The 27975-nt window shown below is 38.5% G+C and overlaps 1 protein-coding gene across 5 annotated transcripts in view; it reads right to left on the bottom strand.

Annotated features, from left to right (window-relative positions):
- The window catches only part of PHYKPL (5-phosphohydroxy-L-lysine phospho-lyase), a 46762-nt gene that overhangs the window by 6736 nt on the left and 12051 nt on the right, over positions 1–27975 (bottom strand). The gene's annotated exons all lie outside the window — the stretch shown is intronic.

Genomic DNA, 27975 nt, shown 5'->3' with positions numbered 1-27975 from the left:
AAAGCCCCAATCCCAGAGAACTGTCATTATTTGACCTCTCTGATGGTTCCTGGGATGACCCCACATGCAAGGCTGTCTATTTGACCTGATTTAGAAGTCACCCAGTGAGAACAGCCCTTTCCCTGGGGTGGGTGTTGAACATCACAACCGCATGATGAGGTGGATAACAGTTGGGGCAAACAACAGGCTAACCAAAAGGTTTAAAGGGAAAAGCTGGGGAATAAGACAGCCATAGGGGGTTTGAAAAGCTCTGATACCTTTCTGGGAGTCTAGAAGGCCATACACATATGTCAGGCTGTGCTCATGCCCCATGCTATGTGTGTGCTCAGGAGAGACCTGAGAAGGGTCCCCTGAAGCCCTAGAATCAGGAAGTAAAGGGTAAGGCAGAGTTATTAACTTCCTGGCTGAGTGTTGAAGGTGTACCCCCAAAAGATACACAACAGAGTCTAAGAGCTGTGTGGGACACAAGCATACAACAGATGCCAATGGGTGTCCCAGAGGGGTGGAGAAAAAGGGGCAGAAAGAATATCTGAGAAAGCCCTGCCCTGCTCAAGATGGCGGAGTGTGATGTGTCAGAGTGCCATCTGCCCACAGATGCTTTGAATAACCAGCAACACCTGGCAGAAACATCTTTCTCAAAGCTCCAGAAGATAAAGGACTGCAGCCAAGGGTAAGTGCCAAATCAAGAAAAAAGGCTACATAAAAGCAGTAGGATCTCATGGTACCCTGGCTGGGGCCATCCCCACCCCCTCAATGGCTAGGCATGGAGCTAGCCCAGACTCTCAATGTGGATCCATGGACCCAGTTCCAGAGGGAGTAGAGTAACCCTTGTGCACATACTGGGAGCTTAATTTATCTGGTGGTGACCTTAGGGATTTGCCATCTCAGAACTTGCTCTGAATGTAGAATGTGGCTCACTGAGCCCTCCTACAGAGCTGTGGGAGAGCAGTCAAGCGGCTGCCTAGGGGCAAGGGATTGCTAGCTGTAGGACATATAGTACAGTGCCTGGGATCATGAGAAACTGTTTCCTAGGGAAGAGGGGACATCATATCTGTGTAAATGGGGGAACTCCCAGGGCCACATGCACATGCCCGAGACAAGAAATGTGTAGAAAGGATCAGGGAGGCCCCTATGCTTTGGCCTGGGGCTATTCTCTAAACTCATTTAATGGATAAGGTTGGAAGAAGAGCCCTCACACAGGTCACTGAAAAGACGGGCAGGTGATTCCTTTTTTCCTTTGTTACCTCCTGGCATTCAAGGAAAATTCTATCATAACACCACTACCTGGATACCAGCTTAAGAAACAGAAACCTCAGAGTCTAAATTCTAGCAACAACACATCATTACAATATCAAAATGTCCAGGTTTCAACAAAATATAAAACATATGAAGAAACAGGAAGTGATGGTTCAGAGAGCTAAAGGAAAGTATAGACAAAGAACTAAAGGAATTAGGAAAATGAAAGATGAATACAAAGAGAATACCAATAGAGAGATGGAAATTATGAAAAGGAATCAAACAGAGCTGAAGGCCCATAGTAAGAGAAATTAAAAATTACCTCGAGGGGTTCAACAAAAGATTTGGAGCTGGCAGAAGAATCAGTGAACTTGAAGATAAAACAACTGAAATTATCCAGTCTGAGGAGCAGAAAGAAGAAAAGTGAACAGATGCCGAGGAACCTGTGGAACACCATCAAGCATACCAATATAGGCATAGTGGGAGTCCCAGGAGAAGAAGAAAGAAAAGGGCAGAGAGAATACTCAAAGACACAAATACACACATCCAAAATACTTAATGAACTCCAAACAGGATAAACCCAAATTGACTTACATCATGGCATACTACGATCAAACTGCTGAATGCCAAAGATAGATTTCTGAAAGTCTTAAGAGAGAAGCAATGTGTCCCATTCAAGGGATAATAATGAGTGCTGATTTCTCACTGGAAACCATGGAGGCAAGAACGCAGTGGGATGACATATTGAAAGTGCTGAAAGCAAAAAACTGCCAATCAAGAATTTTATATCTTGCAAAATGGTCTTAAAAATGAGGAAGAGATTAAGACATTCCCAGATAAACAAAAGCTGAGGGAGTTTGTCATCACTAGACTGGTGTCATGCTAAACGGAGTTCTGTAGGTTGAAAGGAAAAGCCACTAGAAAAGATAACGAAGCTGCATGAAGAAATAAAGATCTCTGGTAAGGTAATGGCATGGGTAAATGCCAGTACTATTGTAATTTTGGTTTGTAACTCCACTTTTTACTTCCTACAGGATCCAAAAGGCACACACACAAAATGTAACAATAAATCACTGGTACTGGACTCATAACGTATGAACATGTAATCTGTGACAAGAACTACATAAAGGTTGGAGGATGGAGGGTTACAGGAACAAAGTTTATGTACACTACTGAAGTTAAGTTGGTATCAAAGCAAATGAGATTGTTGCAGATTTAGGCTGTTAAATTTAAGCCCCATGGTAATTTCAAAGAAAATATCAGAGAAAATGCAAGTTCATAGAAACAGAAATTAGAGTACAGGTTGCCAGGGGTCAGAGGTGCAGGGGGGAATGGGGAGTTAATGCATAATGGGTGTAGGGCTTCTGCTAGGGGAGATGGGAAAGTTTTAGTAAGGGAAGCTGGTGAAGATACTACAATATCATGAATGTGATTAATCTCACTGAATGGTCTGCTTGGGAGGGGTTGAGATGGGAAAGTTTATGTTGTAGGTATGTTTCCACCAGAAAAAAAAAAAAAAGCAACTAAGGAGACAATGACAATAAAATACAATACAGGAGGGCGGGGCAAGATGGCAGACTGGTGAGCTGTATGTTTTAGTTACTCCTCCAGGAAAGTAGGTAAAAAGCCAGGAACTGCGTGGACTGGACACCACAGAGCAATCTGTCTTTGGGCATACTTCATACAACACTCATGAAAACGTGGAACTGCTGAGATCAGCGAAATCTGTAAGTTTTTGCGGCCAGGGGACCCGCGCCCCTCCCTGCCAGGCTCAGTCCCGGGGGAGGAGGGGCTGTCAGCTCCGGGAAGGAGAAGGGAGAATTGCAGTGGCTGCTCTTATCGGAAACTCATTCTACTGATTCAAACTCCAACCATAGATAGACTGAGACCAGACACCAGAGACTCTGAGAGCAGCCAGCCCAGCAGAGAGGAGACAGACATAGAAAAAAACAACACGAAAAACTCCAAAATAAAAGCAGAGGATTTTTCGAGTTCTGGTGAACACAGAAAGGGGAAGGGCGGAGATCAGGCCTTGAGGCTCATATGCAAATCCCGAAGCAAAGCTGATCTCTCTGCCCTGTGCACCTTTCCTTAATGGCCCTGGTTGCTTTGTCTATTAGCATTTCAATAACCCATTAGATCTCTGAGGAGGGCCGTTTTTTTTTTTTTTTTTTTTTTTTTAAATCCTTTTTGCTTTTTCTAAAACAATTACTCTAAGAAGCTCAATACAGAAAGCTTCAAAGAATTGAAATTTGGGCACGTCAAGTCAAGAGCAGAACTAAGAGAGCTCTGAGACAAAAGGCAATATTCCAGTGGCTGAGAAAATTCACTAAACAACACAACTTCCCAAGAAAAGGGGGGTGTCCGCTCACAGCCACCATCCTGGTGGACAGGAAACACTCCTGCCCATCGCCAGCCCCATAGCCCAGAGCTGCCCCAGACAACCCAGTGTGACGGAAGTGCTTCAAATAACAGGCACACACCACAAAACTGGGCGTGGACATTAGCCTTCCCTGCAACCTCAGCTGAATGTCCCAGAGCTGGGAAGGGGGAGCAGTGTGAATTAACAGAGCCCCATTCAGCCATCATTTGAGCAGACTGGGAGCCTCCCAACACAGCCCAGCAGCCCAGAACTGCCCTGGGGGGACGGCACTCACCTGTGACATAGCACAGTCATCCCTCAACAGAGGACCCGGGGTGCACAGCCTGGAAGAGGGGCCCACTTGCAAGTCTCAGGAGCCATACGCCAATACCAAAGACTTGTGGGTCAGTGGCAGAGACAAACTGTGGCAGGACTGAACTGAAGGATTAGACTATTAAAGCAGCTTTAAAACTCTAGGATCATCAGGGAGATTTGATTGTTAGGGCCACCCCCCCTCCCCGACTGCCCAGAAACACGCCCCACATACAGGGCAGGCAACACCAACTACACACGCAAGCTTGGTACACCAATTGGGCCCCACAAGACTCACTCCCCCACTCACCAAAAAGGCTAAGCAGGGGAGATCTGGCTTGTGGAGAACAGGTGGCTCGTGGACGCCACCTGCTGGTTAGTTAGAGAAAGTGTACTCCACGAAGCTGTAGATCTGATAAATTAGAGATAAGGACTTCAACTGGTCTACAAACCCTAAAAGAACCCTATCAAGTTCAGCAAATGCCACGAGGCCAAAAACAACAGAAAATTATAAAGCATATGAAAAAACCAGACGATATGGATAACCCAAGCCCAAGCACCCAAATCAAAAGACCAGAAGAGACACACCACCTAGAGCAGCTACTCAAAGAACTAAAGATGAACAATGAGACCCTAGTACGGGATATGAAGGAAATCAAGAAGACCCTAGAAGAGCATAAAGAAGACATTGCAAGACTAAATAAAAAAATGGATGATCTTATGGAAATTAAAGAAACTGTTGACCAAATTAAAAAGATTCTGGACACTCATAGTACAAGACTAGAGGAAGTTGAACAACGAATCAGTGACCTGGAAGATGACAGAATGGAAAATGAAAGCATAAAAGAAAGAATGGGGAAAAAAATTGAAAAACTCGAAATGGACCTCAGGGATATGATAGATAATATGAAACGTCCGAATATAAGACTCATTGGTGTCCCAGAAGGGGAAGAAAAGGGTAAAGGTCTAGGAAGAGTATTCAAAGAAATTGTTGGGGAAAACTTCCCAAATCTTCTAAACAACATAAATACACAAATCATAAATGCTCAGCGAACTCCAAATAGAATAAATCCAAAAAAACCCACTCCGAGACATATACTGATCACACTGTCAAACATAGAAGAGAAGGAGCAAGTTCTGAAAGCAGCAAGAGAAAAGCAATTCACCACATACAAAGGAAACAGCATAAGACTAAGTAGTGACTACTCAGCAGCCACCATGGAGGCAAGAAGGCAGTGGCACGATATATTTAAAATTCTGAGTGAAAGGAATTTCCAGCCAAGAATACTTTATCCAGCAAAGCTCTCCTTCAAATTTGAGGGAGAGCTTAAATTTTTCACAGACAAAGAAATGCTGAGAGAATTTGCTAACAAGAGACCTGCCCTACTGGAGATACTAAAGGGAGCCCTACAGACAGAGAAACAAAGACAGGACAGAGAGACCTGGAGAAAGGTTCAGTACTAAAGAGATTCGGTATGGGTACAATAAAGGATATTAATAGAGAGAGGGAAAAATATGGCAAACATAATCCAAAGGATAAGATGGCCGATTCAAGAAATGCCTTCACGGTTTTAACGTTGAATGTAAATGGATTAAACTCCCCAATTAAAAGATATAGATTCGCAGAATGGATCAAAAAAATGAACCATCAATATGTTGCATACAAGAGACTCATCTTAGACACAGGGACACAAAGAAACTGAAAGTGAAAGGATGGAAAAAAATATTTCATGCAAGCTACAGCCAAAAGAAAGCAGGTGTAGCAATATTAATCTCAGATAAAATAGACTTCAAATGCAGGGATGTTTTGAGAGACAAAGAAGGCCACTACATACTAATAAAAGGGGCAATTCAGCAAGAAGAAATAACAATCGTAAATGTCTATGCACCCAATCAAGGTGCCACAAAATACATGAGAGAAACATTGGCAAAACTAAAGGAAGCAATTGATGTTTCCACAATAATTGTGGGAGACTTCAACACAGCACTCTCTCCTATAGATAGATCAACCAGACAGAAGACCAATAAGGAAATTGAAAACCTAAACAATCTGATAAATGAATTAGATTTAACAGACATCTACAGGACATTACATCCCAAATCACCAGGATACACATACTTTTCTAGTGCTCACGGAACTTTCTCCAGAATAGATCATATGCTGGGACATAAAACAACCCTCAATAAATTTAAAAAGATTGAAATTATTCAAAGCACATTCTCTGACCACAATGGAATACAATTAGAAGTCAATAACCATCAGAGACTTAGAAAATTCACAAATACCTGGAGGTTAAACAACACACTCCTAAACAATCAGTGGGTTAAAGAAGAAATAGCAAGAGAAATTGCTAAATATATAGAGACGAATGAAAATGAGAACACAACATACCAAAACCTATGGGATGCAGCAAAAGCAGTGCTAAGGGGGAAATTTATAGCACTAAACGCATATATTAAAAAGGAAGAAAGAGCCAAAATCAAAGAACTAATGGATCAACTGAAGAAGCTAGAAAATGAACAGCAAACCAATCCTAAACCAAGTAGAAGAAAAGAAATAACAAGGATTAAAGCAGAAATAAATGACATAGAGAACAAAAAAACAATAGAGAAGATAAATATCACCAAAAGTTGGTTCTTTGAGAAGATCAACAAGATTGACAAGCCCCTAGCTAGACTGACAAAATCAAAAAGAGAGAAAACCCATATAAACAAAATAATGAATGAAAAAGGTGACATAACTGCAGATCCTGAAGAAATTAAAAAAATTATAAGAGGATATTATGAACAACTGTATGGCAACAAACTGGATAATGTAGAAGAAATGGACAATTTCCTGGAAACATATGAACAACCTAGACTGACCAGAGAAGAAATAGAAGACCTCAACCAACCCATCACAAGCAAAGAGATCCAATCAGTCATCAAAATCTTCCCACAAATAAATGCCCAGGGCCAGATGGCTTCACAGGGGAATTCTACCAAACTTTCCAGAAAGAACTGACACCAATCTTACTCAAACTCTTTCAAAACATTGAAAAAAATGGAACACTACCTAACTCATTTTATGAAGCTAACATCAATCTAATACCAAAACCAGGCAAAGATGCTACAAAAAAGGAAAACTACCGGCCAATCTCCCTAATGAATATAGATGCAAAAATCCTCAACAAAATACTTGCAAATCGAATCCAAAGACACATTAAAAAAATCATACACCATGACCAAGTGGGGTTCATTCCAGGCATGCAAGGATGGTTCAACATAAGAAAAACAATCAATGTATTACAACACATTAAAAACTCGAAAGGGAAAAATCAATTGATCATCTCAATAGATGCTGAAAAAGCATTTGACAAAATCCAACATCCCTTTTTGATAAAAACACTTCAAAAGGTAGGAATTGAAGGAAACTTCCTCAACATGATAAAGAGCATATATGAAAAACCCACAGCCAGCATAGTACTCAATGGTGAGAGACTGAAAGCCTTCCCTCTAAGATCAGGAACAAGACAAGGATGCCCGCTGTCACCACTGTTATTCAACATTGTGCTGGAAGTGCTAGCCAGGGCAATCCGGCAAGACAAAGAAATAAAAGGCATCCAAATTGGAAAAGAAGAAGTAAAACTGTCATTGTTTGCAGATGATATGATCTTATATCTAGAAAACCCTGAGAAATCGACGATACAGCTACTAGAGCTAATAAACAAATTTAGCAAAGTAGCGGGATACAAGATTAATGCACATAAGTCAGTAATGTTTCTATATGCTAGAAATGAACAAACTGAAGAGACACTCAAGAAAAAGATACCATTTTCAATAGCAACTAAAAAATCAAGTACCTAGGAATAAACTTAACCAAAGATGTAAAAGACCTATACAAAGAAAACTACATAACTCTACTAAAAGAAATAGAAGGGGACCTTAAAAGATGGAAAAATATTCCATGTTCATGGATAGGAAGGCTAAATGTCATTAAGATGTCAATTCTACCCAAACTCATCTACAGATTCAATGCAATCCCAATCAAAATTCCAACAACCTACTTTGCAGACTTGGAAAAGCTAGTTATCAAATTTATTTGGAAAGGGAAGATGCCTCGAATTGCTAAAGACACTCTAAAAAAGAAAAACGAAGTGGGAGGACTTACACTCCCTGACTTTGAAGCTTATTATAAAGCCACAGTTGCCAAAACAGCATGGTACTGGCACAAAGATAGACATATAGATCAATGGAATCGAATTGAGAATTCAGAGATAGACCCTCAGATCTATGGCCGACTGATCTTTGATAAGGCCCCCAAAGTCACCGAACTGAGCCATAATGGTCTTTTCAACAAATGGGGCTGGGAGAGTTGGATATCCATATCCAAAAGAATGAAAGAGGACCCCTACCTCACCCCCTACACAAAATTAACTCAAAATGGACCAAAGATCTCAATATAAAAGAAAGTACCATAAAACTCCTAGAAGATAATGTAGGAAAACATCTTCAAGACCTTGTATTAGGAGGCCACTTCCTAGACTTTACACCCAAAGCACAAGCAACAAAAGAGAAAATAGATAAATGGGAACTCCTCAAGCTTAGAAGTTTCTGCACCTCAAAGGAATTTCTCAAAAAGGTAAAGAGGCAGCCAACTCAATGGGAAAAAATTTTTGGAAACCATGTATCTGACAAAAGACTGATATCTTGCATATACAAAGAAATCCTACAACTCAATGACAAGAGTACAGACAGCCCAATTATAAAATGGGCAAAAGATATGAAAAGACAGTTCTCTGAAGAGGAAATACAAATGGCCAAGAAACACATGAAAAAATGTTCAGCTTCACTAGCTATTAGAGAGATGCAAATTAAGACCACAATGAGATACCATCTAACACCGGTTAGAATGGCTGCCATTAAACAAACAGGAAACTACAAATGCTGGAGGGGATGTGGAGAAATTGGAACTCTTATTCATTGTTGGTGGGACTGTATAATGGTTCAGCCACTCTGGAAGTCAGTCTGGCAGTTCCTTAGAAAACTAGATATAGAGCTACCATTCGATCCAGCGATTGCACTTCTCGGTATATACCCGGAAGATCGGAAAGCAGTGACACGAACAGATATCTGCACGCCAATGTTCATAGCAGCATTATTCACAATTGCCAAGAGATGGAAACAACCCAAATGTCCTTCAACAGATGAGTGGATAAATAAAATGTGGTATATACACACGATGGAATACTACGCGGCAGTAAGAAGGAACGATCTGGTGAAACATATGACAACATGGATGAACCTTGAAGACATAATGCTGAGCGAAATAAGCCAGGCACAAAAAGAGAAATATTATATGCTACCACTAATGTGAACTTTGAAAAATGTAAAACAAATGGTTTATAATGTAGAATGTAGGGGAACTAGCAGTAGAGAGCAATTAAGGAAGGGGGAACAATAATCCAAGAAGAACAGATAAGCTATTTAACGTTCTGGGGATGCCCAGAAATGACTATGGTCTGTTAATTTCTGATGGATGTAGTAGGAAGAAGTTCACTGAAATGTTGCTATATTATGTAACTTTTTTGGGGTAAAGTAGGAACATGTTGGAAGTTAAGCAGTTATCTTAGGTTAGTTGTCTTTTTCTTACTCCCTTGTTATGGTCTCTTTGAAATGTTCTTTTATTGTATGTTTGTTTTCTTTTTAACTTTTTTTTTCCCTTAAAAAAGAAGGGAAAGTTAAAAAAAAAAAAAAAAAAGAAAAAAGACAAACAAGGAAAAAAAAAAAAAAAGATGTAGTGCCCCCTTGAGGAGCCTGTGGAGAATGCAGGGGTATTTGCCTACCCCACCTTCATGGTTGCTAACATGACCACAGACATAGGGGACTGGTGGTTTGATGGGTTGAGCCCTCTACCATAAGTTTTACCCTTGGGAAGACGGTTGCTGCAAAGGAGAGGCTAGGCCTCCCTGTATTTGTGCCTAAGAGTCTCCTCCTGAATGCCTCTTTGTTGCTCAGATGTGGCCCTCTCTCTCTGGCTAAGCCAACTTGAAAGGTGAAATCACTGCCCTCCCCCCTACGTGGGATCAGACACCCAGGGAAGTGAATCTCCCTGGCAACGTGGAATATGACTCCCGGGGAGGAATGTAGACCCGGCATCGTGGGATGGAGAACATCTTCTTGACCAAAAGGGGGATGTGAAAGGAAATGAAATAAGCTTCAGTGGCAGAGAGATTCCAAAACGAGCCGAGAGATCACTCTGGTGGGCACTCTTACGCACACTTTAGACAACCTTTTTTAGGTTCTAAAGAATTGGGGTAGCTGGTGGTGGATACCTGAAACTATTAAACTACAACCCAGAACCCATGAATCTCGAAGACAGTTGTATAAAAATGTAGCTTATGAGGGGTGACAGTGGGATTGGGAATGCCATAAGGACCAAACTCCACTTTGTCTAGTTTATGGATGGATGTGTAGAAAAGTAGGGGAAGCAAACAAACAGACAAAGGTACCCAGTGTTCTTTTTTACTTCAATTGCTCTTTTTCACTCTAATTATTATTCTTGTTATTTTTGTGTGTGTGCTAATGAAGGTGTCAGGGATTGATTTAGGTGATGAATGTACAACTATGTAATGGTACTGTAAACAATCGAAAGTACAATTTGTTTTGTATGACTGCGTGGTATGTGAATATATCTCAATAAAATGATGATTAAAAAAAAAAAAAAAAAGGAAAGCTAGAGGATAAAACATGGAACTGTATAAAACAGTGAACCCTGTTGTGGATGATGACTGTGATTAATAGTACAAATATAAAAATGTTCTTCCATGAACTAGAACAAATGTACATCACTATTACAAGGTGTTAATAATAGAGTGGTATGTGGGGAAAATATAAGTAATGCAAAATATGGACTATATTTAACAGTAATATTTTAATATTGTTTCATCAATTGTAAAAAAAAAGGTACCATAATAATACTAAGTGTCAATAATGAGGGGTATAATGGCTATGGGATTTTTCTTTTTGGATCAATGAAAATGTTCTCAAATTGATTGTGGTGATAAATGCACAACTCTGTGCTTACTCTGAAAGCCACTGATTGCACACTTGGATGGACTGTATGGTGTGGGAATAAACTGTTAACAAAAAAAAAAAAAAAATAAATAAATGGAGTTCAGGAAAAAAAAAATACAATACATAATGCTGGACAGGATCTAACAAAGGAGGAGCAGAAGCTTAAAAGAACATTATTGGGACATATGGAAAAACTGGAATGCAGAATGTAAGCTACATGTTAATGTTAGATTTCTTGGTAACAGACTTTCTTAGGAAATGTACATGGTAGTATTAAATGTTCAAGGAGCATGATGTATAAAACCTGCACTCAAGTGCTCAGAAAATGGTTTGATAAATAGAGAGAGAGATAGATATACATAGACAAAGATGGATTGGTTGATAGAACAAATGGGAAATGTGGCAAAATGTTAAAATTGGTGGATCTGGGATCTGGTGGGTATGTTGGAGCTCCCTGTATGGCGTTCGTATTATCTTTGTAACTGTCCTGTAAGTTTGAAAGTATCTGAAATAAAATCATATAAAAAAGGAAAAAAAGGGAATATTTGAAGAAATAATGGTCAAAAACTTACCAAATTTGATTAAAAAAAACCAAACCCAACCACCAATCTACACATGTAAGAAACTCAACAAACTCCAAGTAGAATCAACTCATAATGAGATCCATACCTAGACACATCATAATCAAAATGTGAAAAGCCAAAGATCAAGAGAGTTTTGAATCTTCCAATAAATAAATGACTCATTACATACGAGGGATCCATAATAAGATCACTAGCTGATTTTTCATCGGAAACCATGGAGTTTAGCAGGTAGTCGGACAATATATTCAAAGTAATAAAAGAAGAACTTCTGGAAGATGGCGGTTAGGAGAGACAGGGGAAAAAAAAAAACACCTCTGTGAAAAATACTAGATAAAAGCCAGAAAGTGACCCAGAACACCAGTTCCAGCGATGCACCAGCTGGACAAGGTCTGATACAGGGACTGTGCACTTGGTGAAACCAGGAGTCTGTTCTGAAATGAGTGAGTAAGCCTGCTGAATATCCAGCAGCCACGCTGCAGTGTGGGGAAACCGTGGGTTGGCATTTGGAGTCGGACTAGTTATTTTTTTAAAAAACCCAAAAGCGGCTGTGGATATGGCGAGAACCGCACAGTGAAGCGCGTCAGAAACGGGCTGTGTGAACGCCTCAATACCTGGCATGGACAACAGCCTTTTGTGCACCTGCTGCTAACTGTCTTGGAGCGAGGAAGGCAGAGGTGAGCCAAAAGGGGAAAATAACCACACCCCTTGCAGCCACCTTCCCAGCGGGCTGGTGCCACAGCCCAGAACTGCGCCAAAAAACCCATTGTGACAGGAAGTGTTTCCAGCAGCACGTGCACATGCCACAATACTGGGCGTGGACAATAGCCTTTCGTGCACCCACAGCTAATTGTCCCAGAGCTTGGAAGGAGGAGCTGTGCAAAAGGAGGGAAATTAACATGCCCCATACAGCCATCCTTACAGCAGGCTGGGAACACCCCTACACGGCCCAGCGGCCCAGAACTTCCCTTGAGGGATGGCGTGCACTTGTGACGTAGCACAACCTTCCTTCAGCTGAGGCCCTACGAGGCCACGGCTTGAATAGGGACCCACTCAGAAATCTCAGGGATCATATGCCAATACCAAAGACCTGTGGGTCAGGAGCAGAGACAATCTGTGGCAAGACTGAACTGAAGGTTTAGACTCTTGCGACAGCCTTAAATCTCCAGGAACACCTGAGAGGTTTGATTATTAAAGCCACCCTTTCTCCCTAACCGCTCAGACACAGACCCCACATTCAGGGTGGACAGCATCAACAACACACCCCAACTTGGTGCACCAATTGGACCCCCACAAGAATCAGACCCCCACACACCACAAAGAGAAAGTTGGGAAGAACTGGCTTGAGGGGAATAGGTGGCTCGTGGACGCCACCTGCAGGTTAGTTAAAGTGTACGCCATCAAGCTGTAAATCTGACAAATTAGAGATTAGTCTTTGAATTAGCCTACATATCCTAAAAGAACCCTTTCAAGTTAAGCAAATGCCAAGACGCCAATAACAACAGAAAATTTTAAAGCATATGAAAATACCAGACAATATGGATAACCCAAATCCAAACAGTCAAATCAAAAGATCAGAGGAGACACAGAACTTGGAGCAATTAATCAAAGAACTAAAGACAAACAATGAGAGCATGGCACAGGATATAAAGGACATGATGAAGAGCCTAGAAGAGCATAAAGGAAAAAGTGCAAGAATAAATAAAAAAAAGATGATCTTATGGAAATAAAAGAAACTGTTGACCAAATTAAAAAGATTCTGGGTACTCATAGTATAAGACTAGAGGAAGCTGAACAAATCAGCAACCTGGAGGAGGACAGAACGGAAAATGAAAGAACAAAAGAAAAATGGGGGAAAAACTGAAAAAATCGAAATGGACCTCAGGGATATGATAGATAAAATAGAATGTCCAAATATAAGACTCACTGGTGTCCCAGAAGAGAAAGAGAAGGGTAAAGGTCTAGGAAGAGTATTCAAAGAAATTGTTGGGGAAAACTTCCCAAACCTTCTACACAACATAAATACACAAAGCATAAATGCCCAGTGAACTCCAAATAGAATAAATCCAAATAAACCCACTCCAAGACATATTCTGATCAGATTGTCAAATGCTGAAGAGAAAGAGCCAGTTCTGAAAGAAGCAAGAGAAAAGCAATTCACTACATACACAGGAAACAACATAAGACTAAGTAGTGACTACTCAGCGGCCACCATGGAGGTGAGAAGGCAGTGGCATGACATATTTAAAATTCGGAGAAAAATTTCCAACCAAGAATTCTTTATCCAGCAAAGCTCTCCTTCAAATTTGAGGAAGAGCTTAAATTTTTCACAAACAAATGCTGAGAGATTTTGCTAATAAAAGATCTGCCCTACTTTGGATACTAAAGGGAGCCCTACCAACAGAGAAACAAAGAAAGGAGAGAGAGAGATAGAGAAAGGTTCAGTACTAAGGGGATTCAATATTGGTTCATTAAAGGACAATAAAAGAGAGAGGGAAAAAATATATATATGACAAACATAAACCAAAGGATAGGATGGCTGATTCAAGAAATGCCTTCACAGTAATAAAGTTGAATGTAAATGGATTGAACTCCCCAATTAAAAGATACAGATTGACAGAATGGATCAAAAAATATGAATCATCAATATGTTGTATACAAGAGACTCATCTTAGACACAGGGACACAAAGAAATTGGAAGTGAAAGGATGGAAAAAAATATTTCATGCAAGCTACAGCCAAAAAAAAAAAAAAAAAAGCAGGAGCAGCAATATTAATCTCAGATAAAATAGACTTTAAATGCAAGGATGTCAGGAGAGACAAAGAAGGCCACTACATACTAATAAAAGGGGCAATTCAACAAGAAGAAATAACAATCATAAATGTTTATGCACCCAATCATGGTGCCACAAAATACATGAGAGAAACACTGGCAAAACTAAAGGAAGCAATTGATGTTTCCACAATAATTGTGGGAGACCTTAACACATCACTCTCTCCTATAGACAGATCAACCAGACAGAAGACCAATAAGGAATCTGAAAACCTAAACAATCTAATACATGAATTTGATTTAACAGACATATATAGACCATTACATCCCAAATCACCAGGATACACATTCTTCTCTAGTGATCACGGAACCTTCTCCATAATAGACCATATGCTGGGACATAAAACAAGCCTCAATAAATTAAAAAAAAATTGAAATTATTCAAAGCACATTCTCTGACTACAGTGGAATACAATTAGAAGTCAATAACCATCAGAGACTTAGAAAATTCAAGGTAATGAAAGAAAATGTTTTCAATATCCAGGAAAACTGTCCCTCAAAAACAGACACCCCTTTTCAACATGAACAGGTTAGGGTAGTCACTGCCTAGACATCTCTGAAGATCAGGAAAGTGATTAAAGTAGAGGAAGGGGTAGCAACAGACCAGACGGAATTTAACAAAGGATTATGAATACAGAATCTTTATATAATTTTCTTTTTCTTAGTTGCTAGAGTACTAGAAAAGCCAGAAGGAAAGAATCAAAATGGTGGAACTGTAACCCATAGCATCCTTTGAAATTTGTTCTACAGTTACTTGTTAAATTGTAATTTGAAAGCTATTTTTTTTGTATATATGTTATATTCCACAATAAGGAAATAACTGAAACTATGGTACTATAACTCATAACAATTTTGGAAATTTCCTATATATCTACTTGTTAAATCATACTTTGAAAGATATTGCCTTTTTGTATAAGTTATATTTCATAACAAGGAAATAAATGAAACTGTGGAACTGTAACCTATAATATTTTTTTTAAATTTGCTAGGTACTTGTTAAATTGCACTTGGAAAGTTATCACTTCTATGTATATATCTTATACTTGACAATAAAAAAATATAACAATATAAAGGAGAAAAAAATGAAGGAGAAAGTAATATAACATCAGATAAACAAAAACTGAAAAAAAACAAAATGGAGTCCTTCAGATGACAATGAAAGGGCATTAGATAGTAACTTGAGTCCACATGAAGAAATAAAGAACATAAAAGAAAAAGAAAAGTAAAAGAATGTAGAAGATAAACTATGCAAACTGTAACCAGCCGAGCTATAATGGCTGTACTAATATCAGAGAAAAAAGACTTTAAATAAAAAAAAAAATTGTTACGAGAGACAAAGAAGCACAATTTATAATGCTGAAAGGGTGAATCCATGAAAAAAATAAGAATTATAAAAATCTGTACTAACAAAAGTGCCCCCAAACACATGAAACAGAAACTGACAGAACTGAAGGGAGAAACAGAAAATTTAACAATAACAGTTGGAGATTCAGTGCCTCACTTTCAATATTGGATAGAACATCTAGACAAAGGATAAGTGAAGAAACAGAAGACTTGAACAAATCTATAAACCAGCTAGACCTAACGACCACTATAGGACGCTCCATCCAAAACAAAAGCAGAATACACGTGCTTCTCAAGTACACACGGAACATTCTCCATGAACATTCTCCAGAATGCATGAAAATGGAAATGTAGCATAGCAAAACTTACAGGATGCAGTGAAAAATGTTTATAGAGAAATTTAAGGCTGTAAATGCCTGGATTATAAAAGAAAGGTCTCAAGTCAATAATCTAAACTTCCATCTTAAGAAACTATAAAATGAAGAGCAAACAAAACCCAAATAAAACAGAAGGAAGGGAACTAAAAAGATTGGAGTGGAAATAAATGAAATAGAGAATACCATAACACTAGAGAAAATCAATAAAAACCAAAAGTTGATTCTTTGAAAAGATCAATAAAATTGACAAACCTTTATTAGGCTGACCAAGAAAAAAAGATTAAAATTACTAAAATCAGCAATAAAATGGATATGTCATAACAAGTACAAAGAAAGGTGGTGGGGGACAGAAGAGTATGGGAAAAGTATATATGCATGCTATTGATGTTAAGCTGGTATCAAACCAAATATAACTGTTACATATTTAGGATGGTAAATTTTTCTTTTTTTAAAAAATGTAAATATTTACACACCATACAGTCCATCCAAAGTATACAATTAGTGGTTCACAGTATTATCACATAGTTGTTCATTCATCACATGATCATCTCCAGAACATCTGATTACTCCAGAAAAAGCAATAAAAAGAAACAAGAAAACCCCAAACATCTCGTACCCCTTACCCCCTCCCCCTTTATTGACCACTAGCATTGCACTCTACCCAATTTTAAGACTTATAATAGAGGAAGGTTAACTAAGCCAGTGTAGTAATGTCAGAGATAAATATATAGAGCAATGGAACAGAACAAAACATCGAGAGGTAGATCCATATGAACACGGGCAACTGACTTTTTTTTTTTTTTTTTTTTTTTTTTTTTGCTATATAATTATACAATCATTATCAAAGATCAGGGCTACTGGATTACAGTTCAGCAACTTCAAATATTTCCTTCTGGCTATTCTAAAATACTAGACACTAAAAAGGAATATCTATATAAAGAGTCAGTAGTCATAGGCATTTGTTAAATCCTAATTTCTCAGTTACACCTCCTCTCATTTGATCATTCTCTCAATCTTAGGGATATATAAACAATGACCATTTTAACTTCATCCTGGAAAGGGGTGTTGACCTTATGGGGTATAAGAATGAAACTGGTTGATGTTCTTAGAGAGACTGGTACCTCTGGGTTTCAGGGCTTATCTGGCATGGGATCAATCTGGAGGCCTTAAGTTTCTAAAAAAGATAAACTTACTAAGAAAAACTTTTATAGAGACTAAGAGCCCAGGGCATTTCCTAGGGTTTTCATGAATGCTGTTGGTTGGGGCTTGGCATGCTGTGGTAGTTTGCAATATCTGGCTAAAGTGTACATAAGAGTAACCTAGGATATTAAATTTTAACCTGAAGGTAACCACAAGGAAAACAGATGAAACATATATCCAGAAAGACATGAGAAGGCATTCAATATGGTACAACACAAGAAAGCAAATAAATATAAAAGTAGGCTTTAAAGGAAGTGAGGGACAAAAAAGGTGTAAGACTTACAAAGGCTAAATAGCAAAATAGCAGAAGAAAGATCTGTATTATCAGTAATGACTTTAAATGTAAATGGATTAAATTCTCCAGTCAAAAGGCAGAGATTGGCAGAATGAATAAAAAAGCATGACCCATATATTCTGTAATTTTCATTTACTGGGTTTGTAGACATTGATGTGCATAGAAACTCACAACTAGGAATGTAAAGGGAAGGGCACTGTACTGCACCAGCTGACTGTTTATTCTCAGTTTCTACATCTGTGAAATAAAAATGTTGGCCTGGGGGGGGGGGAAAGCATGACCCAACTATATGCTGACTGCAAGAGACTCACCTTCAAGTCAAAGATACAAGTAGGCTAACTGAAAGGATGGAAAAATATACCATGTCAGTAGTAATCAAAAGAGAGCTGGGGTAGCTATACTAATACCAGATAAAATAGACTTTAAGTAAAAAATAGTTATGAGGCTCAAAGATGATCATACATATTGATAAAGGAACAATTCAACAGGAAGATATAACAATTATAAATACATATGCATGTAATAGCAGAGCCCCAAAATATATGAAGCAAATATTGATGTATTTGAAGGGAGAAATTGATGGTTCTACACTAAAAGTAGGAGACTTTAATATACCACTCTCAATAATGGATAGAACATCTAGCCATAAGATCAGTATGGAAGTACAGGACTTGAATGATAAACTAAACAGACTAGACCTAACATATATAGAACACTACTCTCAACAAAAACAGAACAGATATTCTTCTCAAGTGCACATGGATCATTCTCTAGGATAGACCATATATTGGGTCACAAACAAGTCTCAGTGAATTCTAACATACTGAAATCATACAATGTATATTATCTGACCACAATGGAACGAAGGTAGAAATAAAAAAACAGAGGGAGAGAGGGAAAATTCACAAATATGTGGAAAGTAAACAACCAGTGTGTTAAAGAGAAAATCAGAAGCAAAAGTAGGAAAAGCTCAAGGTGAATGAAAATGAAAATATAAGATACCAAAATCTATGGGAAGCAGCAAAGGCAGTACTCAGAGGGAAATGTACAGCTCTAAATACCTTCATTAAAAAGGAAGAAAGACTTGAAATCAGAGACCTAACCTCAAAACTGGAAGAACTAGAAAAAGAAGAGCAAAACTAAACCCAAAGCAAGCAGAAGGAAGGAAATAACAAAGATTAGAGCAGAGATAAATGAAACAGGGGGAGAAAAATCATAAGAGAATCAACAAAACCAAGTGGGGGGAAAACAGAATCAAAAAACCAGAAGTTGGTTAATTGAAAAGATCAACAAAATCAACAAACTTTTAGCTAGACTGACAAAGGAAAATAGAGAGAGGATATAGATAACAAAAATCAGAAATGAAAAGGGGGACATTACTACCAACCCTGCTGAAATAAAAAGGACCATAAGTGGATAGTATGAACAGCCGTATGCCAATAAATTAGATAATCTAGACGAAATGGACAAATTTTTAGAAATATGCAAACTATCTACACTGACTGAAGAAGAAATAGAAGACCCCCACAAACCAATTGTTAGTAGAGATTGAATCAGTCATCAAAAACCTCCCAACAGAGGAAAACCTGATTTGGATAACCAAGGAAACCATGCCTAGACAACAGAAAATTACAACCTACACTAAGAAAAACAAAGTTATGGCCCAGTCAAAGGAACAAACGTACACTTCAACTGAGATACAGGAATTTAAACAACTAATGCTGAATCAATTCAAAAAGTTTAGAGAAGATATTGCAAAAGAGATAGAGGCTGTAAAGGAAGCACTGGGCATGTAAACGGCAGAAATCAAAAGTTCAAAAAAACAACTAGTAGAATCTATGGAAATGAAAGGCACAACACAAGAGATGAAAGACACAATGGAAACATACAACAGCAGATCTCAAGAGGCAGAAGAAAACACTCAGGAACTGGAGAACAAAACACCTGAAAGCCTACACGCAAAGGAGCAGATGGAGAAAAGAATGAAAAAATATGAGCAACATCTCCGGGAACTCAAGGATGAAACAAAGTACAATAATGTACGTATCACTGGTGTCCCAGAAGGAGAAGAGAAGGGAAAGGGGGCAGAAGCAATAATAGAGGAAATAATTAATAAAAATTTCCCATCTCTTATGAAAGACATAAAATTACAGATCCAAGAAGCGCAGCGTACTCCAAACAGAAGAGATATGAATAGGCCTATGCCAAGACACTTAGTAATCAGATTATCAAATGTCAAAGACAAAGAGAGAATCCTAAAAGCAGCGAGAGAAAAGCAATCCATTACATACAAAGGAAGCTTAATAAGACTATGTGCGGATCTCTCAGCAGAAACCATGGAGGCAAGAAGGAAGTGGTGTGATATATTTAAGATACTGAAAGAGAAAAACCACCAACCAAGATTCCTGTATCCAGCAAAGCTGTCCTTCAAATATGAGGGAGAGCTCAAAATATTTTCTGACAAACAGACAATGAGAGACTTTGTGAACAAGACACCTGCCCTACAGGAAATACTAAAGGGAGCACTACAGGGTGATAGAAGACAGGAGTGTGTGGTTTGGAACACAATTTGGGGAGATGGTAGCACAACAATGTAAGTACACTGAACAAAGGTAACTATGAATACGGTTGAGAGAGGAAGGTGGGGAGCATGTGAGACACCACAAGAAAGGAAGAAAGATAACGACTGGGACTGTGTAACTTGGTGAAATCTAGAGTATTCAACAATTGTGATAAAATGTACAAATATGTTCTTTTACGAGGGAGAACAAGCAAATGTCAACCTTGCACGGTGTTAAAAATGGGGAGGCATTGGGGGAGGGATGCAATCAGCATAAACTAGAGACTGTAACTAATAGAATCATTGTATTATGCTTCCTTTAATGTAACAAAGGTGATATACCAAGGTGAATGCAGATAAGAGGGGGGGATAGAGGAGGCATGTTAGACACTTGACATTGGTGGTATTGTCTGATTCTTTATTCTACTTTGATTTAAGGTTATTTTTCCTTTTGCTGCTTCCTAGCTGTCATTTGTTTTTCCTCTTTCTTTTGCCTCTCTACCTTCTTTGACTCTCCCTCCTGCCTTCTGGAAGAAATGTAGATGCTCTTATACAGATAGTGGTGAAGGTGGTAACACATAAATGTATGACCATGCAGAAAACCATCGATTATTTACTTGGGATGGAATGTATGGTGAGTGAACAAAACCATATTAAAAAAAAAATGGGTTGATGACAAAACCTCGAGGGCAATATACTGAGTGAAATAAGCCAGACACATTAGGACAATTATTGCAGGGTCTCACTTATAGGAACTAATTATAATATGTAAACTCACAGACATGAAATATAAGGTACCAAGATATAGGACGAGGCTTAAGAATGGGGAGTGGTTGCTTAGTACGAGCAGAATGTTCAATTAGGATGAACTTAAATGTTTGGAAATGAACAGGAGTGTTGGTAGCAAGATGTGAGAATAACTAACAGTACCGAATGTTGTGTGAATGAGGTGGAAAGGGGAAGCTCAGAGTCATATATGTCACCAGAAGGAAAGTTGGAGGTCAAAAGATGGGAATGTATAAAACTGAATCCTGTGGTGGGCAATGTCCATGATCAACTGTACAAATACTAGAAATCACTTCCATGAACCAGAACAAATGTATGACAATACAATTAGAACTTAATAATAGAGGGGCATATAGGGAAGAACTATATACCTATTACAAACTATATACTACAGTTAGTAGTATTTCAACATTTTTTCATAAACAGTAACAAATGTACTATACCAATACTACGAGTCAACAATTGAGGGGGGTTGGTTAGGGATAGGGGAGGATTAGAGTTTCCTTTTCTTTTTTTCTTTTTTCATCTTTCACTTTATTTCTTGTCTGAAGTAATGAAAAGTTTCTAAAAATTGAACAAAAATTAAGTGTGATAGATGCACAGCTGTATGAGGGTATCCGGGGGCAAGTGATTGTACACTTTGGATCTTTGGATAATTGTATGGTATCTGAACAATCTCAATAAAAATGAAAAAAAAAAAAATATGAACCAAAAACCAAAAACCAAAACCAAAACAAAAATCCTCCCAACATAGAAAAGGCCAGACCAGATAGTTTCATGGGGAAATCTACCAAACATTCCAGGAAGACTTAATTCCAACTCTGCTCAAACTCTTTCAAGAAACTGAAGAGGAGGGAACACTCCATAACTTATTCTAAGAGGACAACATCACCCTCATACCAAAGCTAGATAGATATGCCACAAGAATAGAAAACTACAGACCAATATCTTTTATAAATATAGATGAAACAATCCTCAACAAAATACTAGCAAACCGGATCCAACAACATATTAAAAGAATTATACACTATGATCAAGTGGGATTTATCCTTAGTATGCAAGGGTGGTCCAACAAAAGAAAATCAATTAATGTAATATAGCAATTTAACAGAATGAAGGGGAAAAAAAAACATTTTCACCTTAACTGACGCAGAAAAGGCATTTGACAAAATACAGCATCCTTTCTTGATAAAAACACTTACGACACTGGGAATAGAAGGAAACTTCCTCAACATGATAAAGGGCATATATGAAAAGCCCAAAGCTAACATCCTACCTAATGGTGAAAGGTTGAAAGCTTTCCCTCTAAGATTAGGAATGGACATGGATGCCCATTGCCACCACTGTTATTCAACACTGTACTGGAAGTTCTTGCCAGAGCAATTAGGCAAGATAAAGAAATGAAACGCATCCGAATTGGAAAGGAAGAAATAAAATGCTCCCTGTCTGCAGATGATATGATCCGATATATAGAAAATCCTGAAAAATCCACAACAAAGCTCCTAGAGCTAATAAATGAATCCAGCAAAGTGGCAGGGTACAAGATCAACACCCCAAAATCAATAGTGTTTCTATACACAAGCAATGAACAATCAGAACAAGAAATCAAGAAAAAAATCCCATTCACAGTAGCAACTAAAATAATCAAATATTTAGGAATAAATCTAGCCAAGGATGAAAAGGACTTGTACACAGAAAACTACAAAACACTGCTAAAAGAAATAAAGAAGAACTAAATAAATGGAAGGATATTCCGTGTTCATGAATTGGAAGACTAAATACAGTGAAAATGTCAATACTCCCCAAAGCAATTGTTGGATTCAATGTAATCCCAATTAAAATTCTTACAACCTTCTTTTCAGAAATGGAAAAGCCAATCATCAAATTTATATGGAACAGTAAGGGGCCCCAAATTGCTAAAACCATCTTGAAAAAGAAGAATGAAATTGGGGGACTCATACTTCCCAATCTAAGAACTTATTACAAAGCCAACAGTAATCAAAATAGCATGGTACTGGCACATGCAGAAATATAAACCAATGGAATAACAGAATTGAGAGCTCAGAAATCAACCTTCACATTTATACTGAACTAATTTTTGACAAGGGGGCAAAAACCACTCAATAGGGAAAAAAATAGTCTCTTTAATAAATGGAGCTGGGAAAACTGCATCTCCATTTCCATTTGCAAAAAAAAAAAAAAAAAGAGGATTCACCCCCACCTCACAGCATATACAGAAATCAACTCAAAATGGATCAAAGACCTAAATGTAGGAGCTAGAAGTATCAAACTCTTAGAAGAGAATGTAGGGAAGCATCTTCAGGACCTTGTGTTAGGCAATGGTTTCCTAGACTTTACACCCAAAATACAAGCAACAAAAGAAAAAAATACATCAATGGGACCTCATTAAAACCAAAAGCTTTTGGTCCTCAAAGAACTTTATCATGATAAAAGTAAAAAGACAACCTACGCAACGGACTAAAATATTTGGCAACCACATATCTGATAAAGGATTAATATTCAGTATATATAGATTCTGGGAAGATGGCGGCGTAGAAAGAAGTGGAAGACTTTGTCTCCCCCAGAACAATTCATAAATGAACAAAAAACCAGTAGATAACCTGGAACAATAGCAGGGAGACAAACGTGACTGTACACTCAAAATCCACCAACATGAATTGGGAGGAATGCCCGAGATCAGCGTAAAACTGCGGACCCGCACTGAGAGCTGAGAACCTAGTGCCAAGAGCCCCTCCCTCACAGAAGCAGTGACGTGCACTGTCTCAGCCCAACTCCAAGTGAGGTTTTAATATTAATGGCTCAATACAGACAGCGAATCCTCAATAAGCAGACAGAGGCTTTTGGTGACAACTGACCTTGGGAGAGTTGGGGGTGCTATCTCTGGCTGACAGGTGAACCTGGGAGTTTTTCTATCCCTCGCTCTGTCTCTGTGGAGAAAACCTCAGCTGTTCTCAGCCCGCAAGGTGTTGCAGTAAAGACAGCCTCAGACATTCTGCATTCTGAAACGAGCTGAGAGCCCCGCGGCACAGTGCAGTGGCCCGGGGCTTCCCTTGAGGGATGGCGCACACTGGTGATGTAGCATGGCATTCCCTCGGCTGAAGAAGGATCACGGCTGGGAGGGGGGGGTCCGCTCAGAGAACCCAGGGGCACTACGCCAAGTCCGGTGGTTCATGGGACAGCGAGAGAGAGGGTCTGGGCTGAACTGAAATGAAGGCTTAGACTCTTGTGGTGGCCTTGAATCTCCTGGAACCTGGGAGATTTGAACAGTAGAACTGCCCTTCCTCCCTGGCCACCTGTACACACGCCCCACATTCAGGGCGGATGGCTCCAGCAACACACCCAAACTGAGTTCTCCAACTGAACCCATAAGAATCATTTCCCCACATACTGTGGAAAAAAAGGTTGAGAACTGACTTGAGGGATATAGGTAATTCACAGACGCCATCTCCTGGTTTGTTAGAGAAAGTGTATGTCACCAAACTGTGTCTCTGAAAAATTAGATCGATATCCTTTTTTTCTGTTACAACTTGAAAGAACCCTATCAAGCAAAACAAATGCCAAGAGGCCAAAAACAACAGAAAATCTTAATGCATATGATAAAACCAGACAATATGGAGACTCCAGCTCCAAACACACAAATCAAGATTTCGGAAGAAACATTGTACCTCGCACAATTAATCAAAGAACTACAATCGAAGAACGAAAACATGACAAAGGATTTAAAGGACATCAAGAGGACCATGGCCCAGGATATAAGTGCCATAAAGAAGACCCTAGAAGAGCATAAAGAAGACATTGCAAGAGTAAATAAAAAAATAGAAGATCTTATGGAAATAAAAGAAACTGTTGGCCAAATTAAAAAGACTCTGGATATTCACAAGACTAGACGAAGGTAAACAACACCTCAGTGTCCTAGAAATGCACAGAACAGAAAATGAAAGAACAAAAGAAAGAATGGAGAAAAAAATCGAAAAAATTGAAATGGATCTCAGGGATATGCTAGATAAAATAAAAAGTCCAAACTTAAGAATTATTGGTGTCCCAGAAGGGGAAGAGAAGGGTAAAGGTCTAGAAAGAGTATTCAAAGAAATTGTTGGGGAAAACTTCCCCAACCTTCTACACAATATAAACACACAAAGCATAAATGCCCAGTGAACTCCAAATAGCATAAATCCAAATAAACCCACCCCAAGACATATTCTGATCAGACTGTCAAATACTGAAGAGAAGGAGCAAGTTCTGAAAGCAGCAAGACAAAAGCAATTCACCACATACAAAAGAAACAACATAAGACCAAGTAGTGACTACTCAGCAGCTACTATGGAGGTGAGAAGGCAGTGGCATGACATATTTAAAATTCTGAGAGAGAAAAATTTCCAGCCAAGAATACTTTATCCAGCAAAACTCTCCTTCAGATTTGAGGGAGAGCTTAAATTTTTCACAGACAAACAAATGCTGAGAGACTTTGCCAATAAAAGACCTGCCCTACTCCAGATTCTAAAGGAAGCCCTACTAACAGAGAGAGAAACAAAGGAGAAAGAGATATAGAGAATTTTAACAGACATATATAGTACCTTACATCCCAAAGCACCAGGACACTCATTTTTCTCTAGTGATCACAGATCTTTCTCCAGAAGGGACCATAAGCTGGGACATAAAACAAGCCTCAAGAAATTAAAAAAAAAAAAAAAATTGAATATACTCAAAGAACATTCTCCAACCACAATGGAATACAAATAGAAGTCAATAATTTTTGAACTATAACTCCACTATTTACTTCCTACATGATAAAAAAATACACAAACTCTAAGGACAAATCAGTGGTTTTGAACTCAATGTAAAATATGTAATTTTAGACAACTATACAAAGGTGGGGGAATGAAGGAGTGTAGGGACATAGTTTATGTGCCCTATTGAAGTGAAGGTGGTATCAAAGAAGAACAAGATTGATAGGGATTTAAGAGGTTAATTTTAAGCCCCACAACAAACACAAAGAAATTATCAGAGAATATAACCATAGAGATGAAAAGTAGAGTTTGGGTTAAGAGAAATGGGGAAAGGGGCAATGGGGAGTTAAGAAAGGAGTGTAGGGTTGCTGTTTGAGGTGAAGGGAAATTCCTAGTAATGGATGGTGGGAAAGAGCATAACATCATTCTAAATGTGATTAATCCCACTAATGGAAGGCTAGAGAGGGGGTGGAATGGGAAGATTTAGGCTGTAAACATGTTTCCACAATTGAAAAAAGAAAAAAAAAAAGAGTCTAACTAGACAACAATTGAATGCTAAGGATGAACTTAGATGGGATTGGAGGGTGGAGGACAGGTGGCTTGAAGGGACACGGTTGGGACATAAGGAAAAGGAAATATAGAATGTAAGCATTGTATCATTGTTGAATCTCTTATACTTCTTAGCTGCGCTTCATGGAATTACATAAAAGAATGTTCTTGTTCATGGGAAGTATATATGTGAATTATAGTGTATGTTCAAGGATGTGTGCAGCTAACTCTCGTATATTCAGAAGACAGAGCAATAGATGATGGATGATAGATAGGGAGGGAGGGAAAGAAATAGTGATGTGACAGCATGTTAAAGTCGGTGGATTGAGCTAACGGGGGAGGGGGGTCAGGGTATGATGGAATTTTGTGTATGGGGCTAGTATTGTTTTTGCAACTATTCATGTAACTTTGAATTTATTTCAAAATAAAAAATAAATTAAAAAAATATTCAGTATATATAAAGACATCTGTCAACAAAAAAGACAAAAACCCAATTAAAAAATGGGCGAAAGACTTGAACAGATCTCTCCAAAGAAGATATACAAATGGCCAGAAAGTACAAGAAAAGATACTCAACTTCATTAACCATCAGGGAAATGCAAATCAAAACCACAATGAGATACCATTTCACACCCACTGGATAGTTGCTATTAAAAATACGGAAAATAACAAGTGTTGGAGAGGATGCGGATAAATTGGAACACCCATTCATTGCTGGTGGAAATGTAAAATGGTGCAGCCATTGTGGAAAACAGTTTGGAGTTTCCTCAGAAAGCTAAGTATTTTTTTTTTTTAATATTCATTTTATTGAGATATATTCACATACCATGCAGTCATACAAAACAAATTGTACATTCGATTGTTCACAGTACCGTTACATAGTTGTACATTCATCACCAAAATCAATCCCCAACACCTTCATTACCACACACACAAAAATAACCAGAATAATAATTAAAGTGAAAAAGAGCAACTAAAGTAAAAAAGAACACTGGGCGCTCTTGTCTGTTTCTTTATTTGTTTCCTTCCCCCACCTTTCCACTCATCCATTCACAAACTAGACAAAGGGGAGTGATTCCCATGGCCCCCCCAATCCCACTGTCTCCCCTCATAAGCCACATTTTTATACAATTGTCTTCAAGATTCATGGGTTCTGGGTTGTAGTTTGATAGTTTCAGGTATCCACCACCAGAAAGCTAAGTACTGAACTACCATATGACCCGGCAATCCCACTACTAGGTATGAACAGGTATTTGCACCCAGATATTCACAGCAGCATTATTCACAATTGCCAAAAGATGGAAGCAACCCAAGTGTCCATCAACCGATGAATGGATAAATGTAGTATATACATATAATGGAATATTATCCAGCCATAAAAAGGAATGAAGTCCTGATACATGCAACAACATGGATGAACCCTGAAGACATTGTGTTGGGTGAAATAATCCAGAAAGAAAAAAAAAAGTGTATGATCTCACTGATCTGAAACAATTAGAATATGCAAACTCATTGACTATGAATCTAGAATGTAGGTTACCAGGGGACAGGGTGGGGATAGAGACTGGGAAGTTAAGGCTTAAAATGTACAGGGTTCATATTTGTAATGATGGAAATGTTTTGGTAATAGATGGTGGTGATGGCAGCACAACATTGTGAATGCAATTGACAGCACTGAAATATATATCCAAATATGATTAAAAGCGAAAATGTTAGATTGTGTATTTGGTACAGAA

Source organism: Choloepus didactylus, assembly GCF_015220235.1.
Source record: "Choloepus didactylus isolate mChoDid1 chromosome 11 unlocalized genomic scaffold, mChoDid1.pri SUPER_11_unloc1, whole genome shotgun sequence".
Taxonomy (NCBI): Eukaryota; Metazoa; Chordata; class Mammalia; order Pilosa; family Megalonychidae; genus Choloepus; species Choloepus didactylus.
Note: the sequence above shows the minus strand (reverse complement) of the source record. Positions and strands in the feature narration are given on the sequence as shown.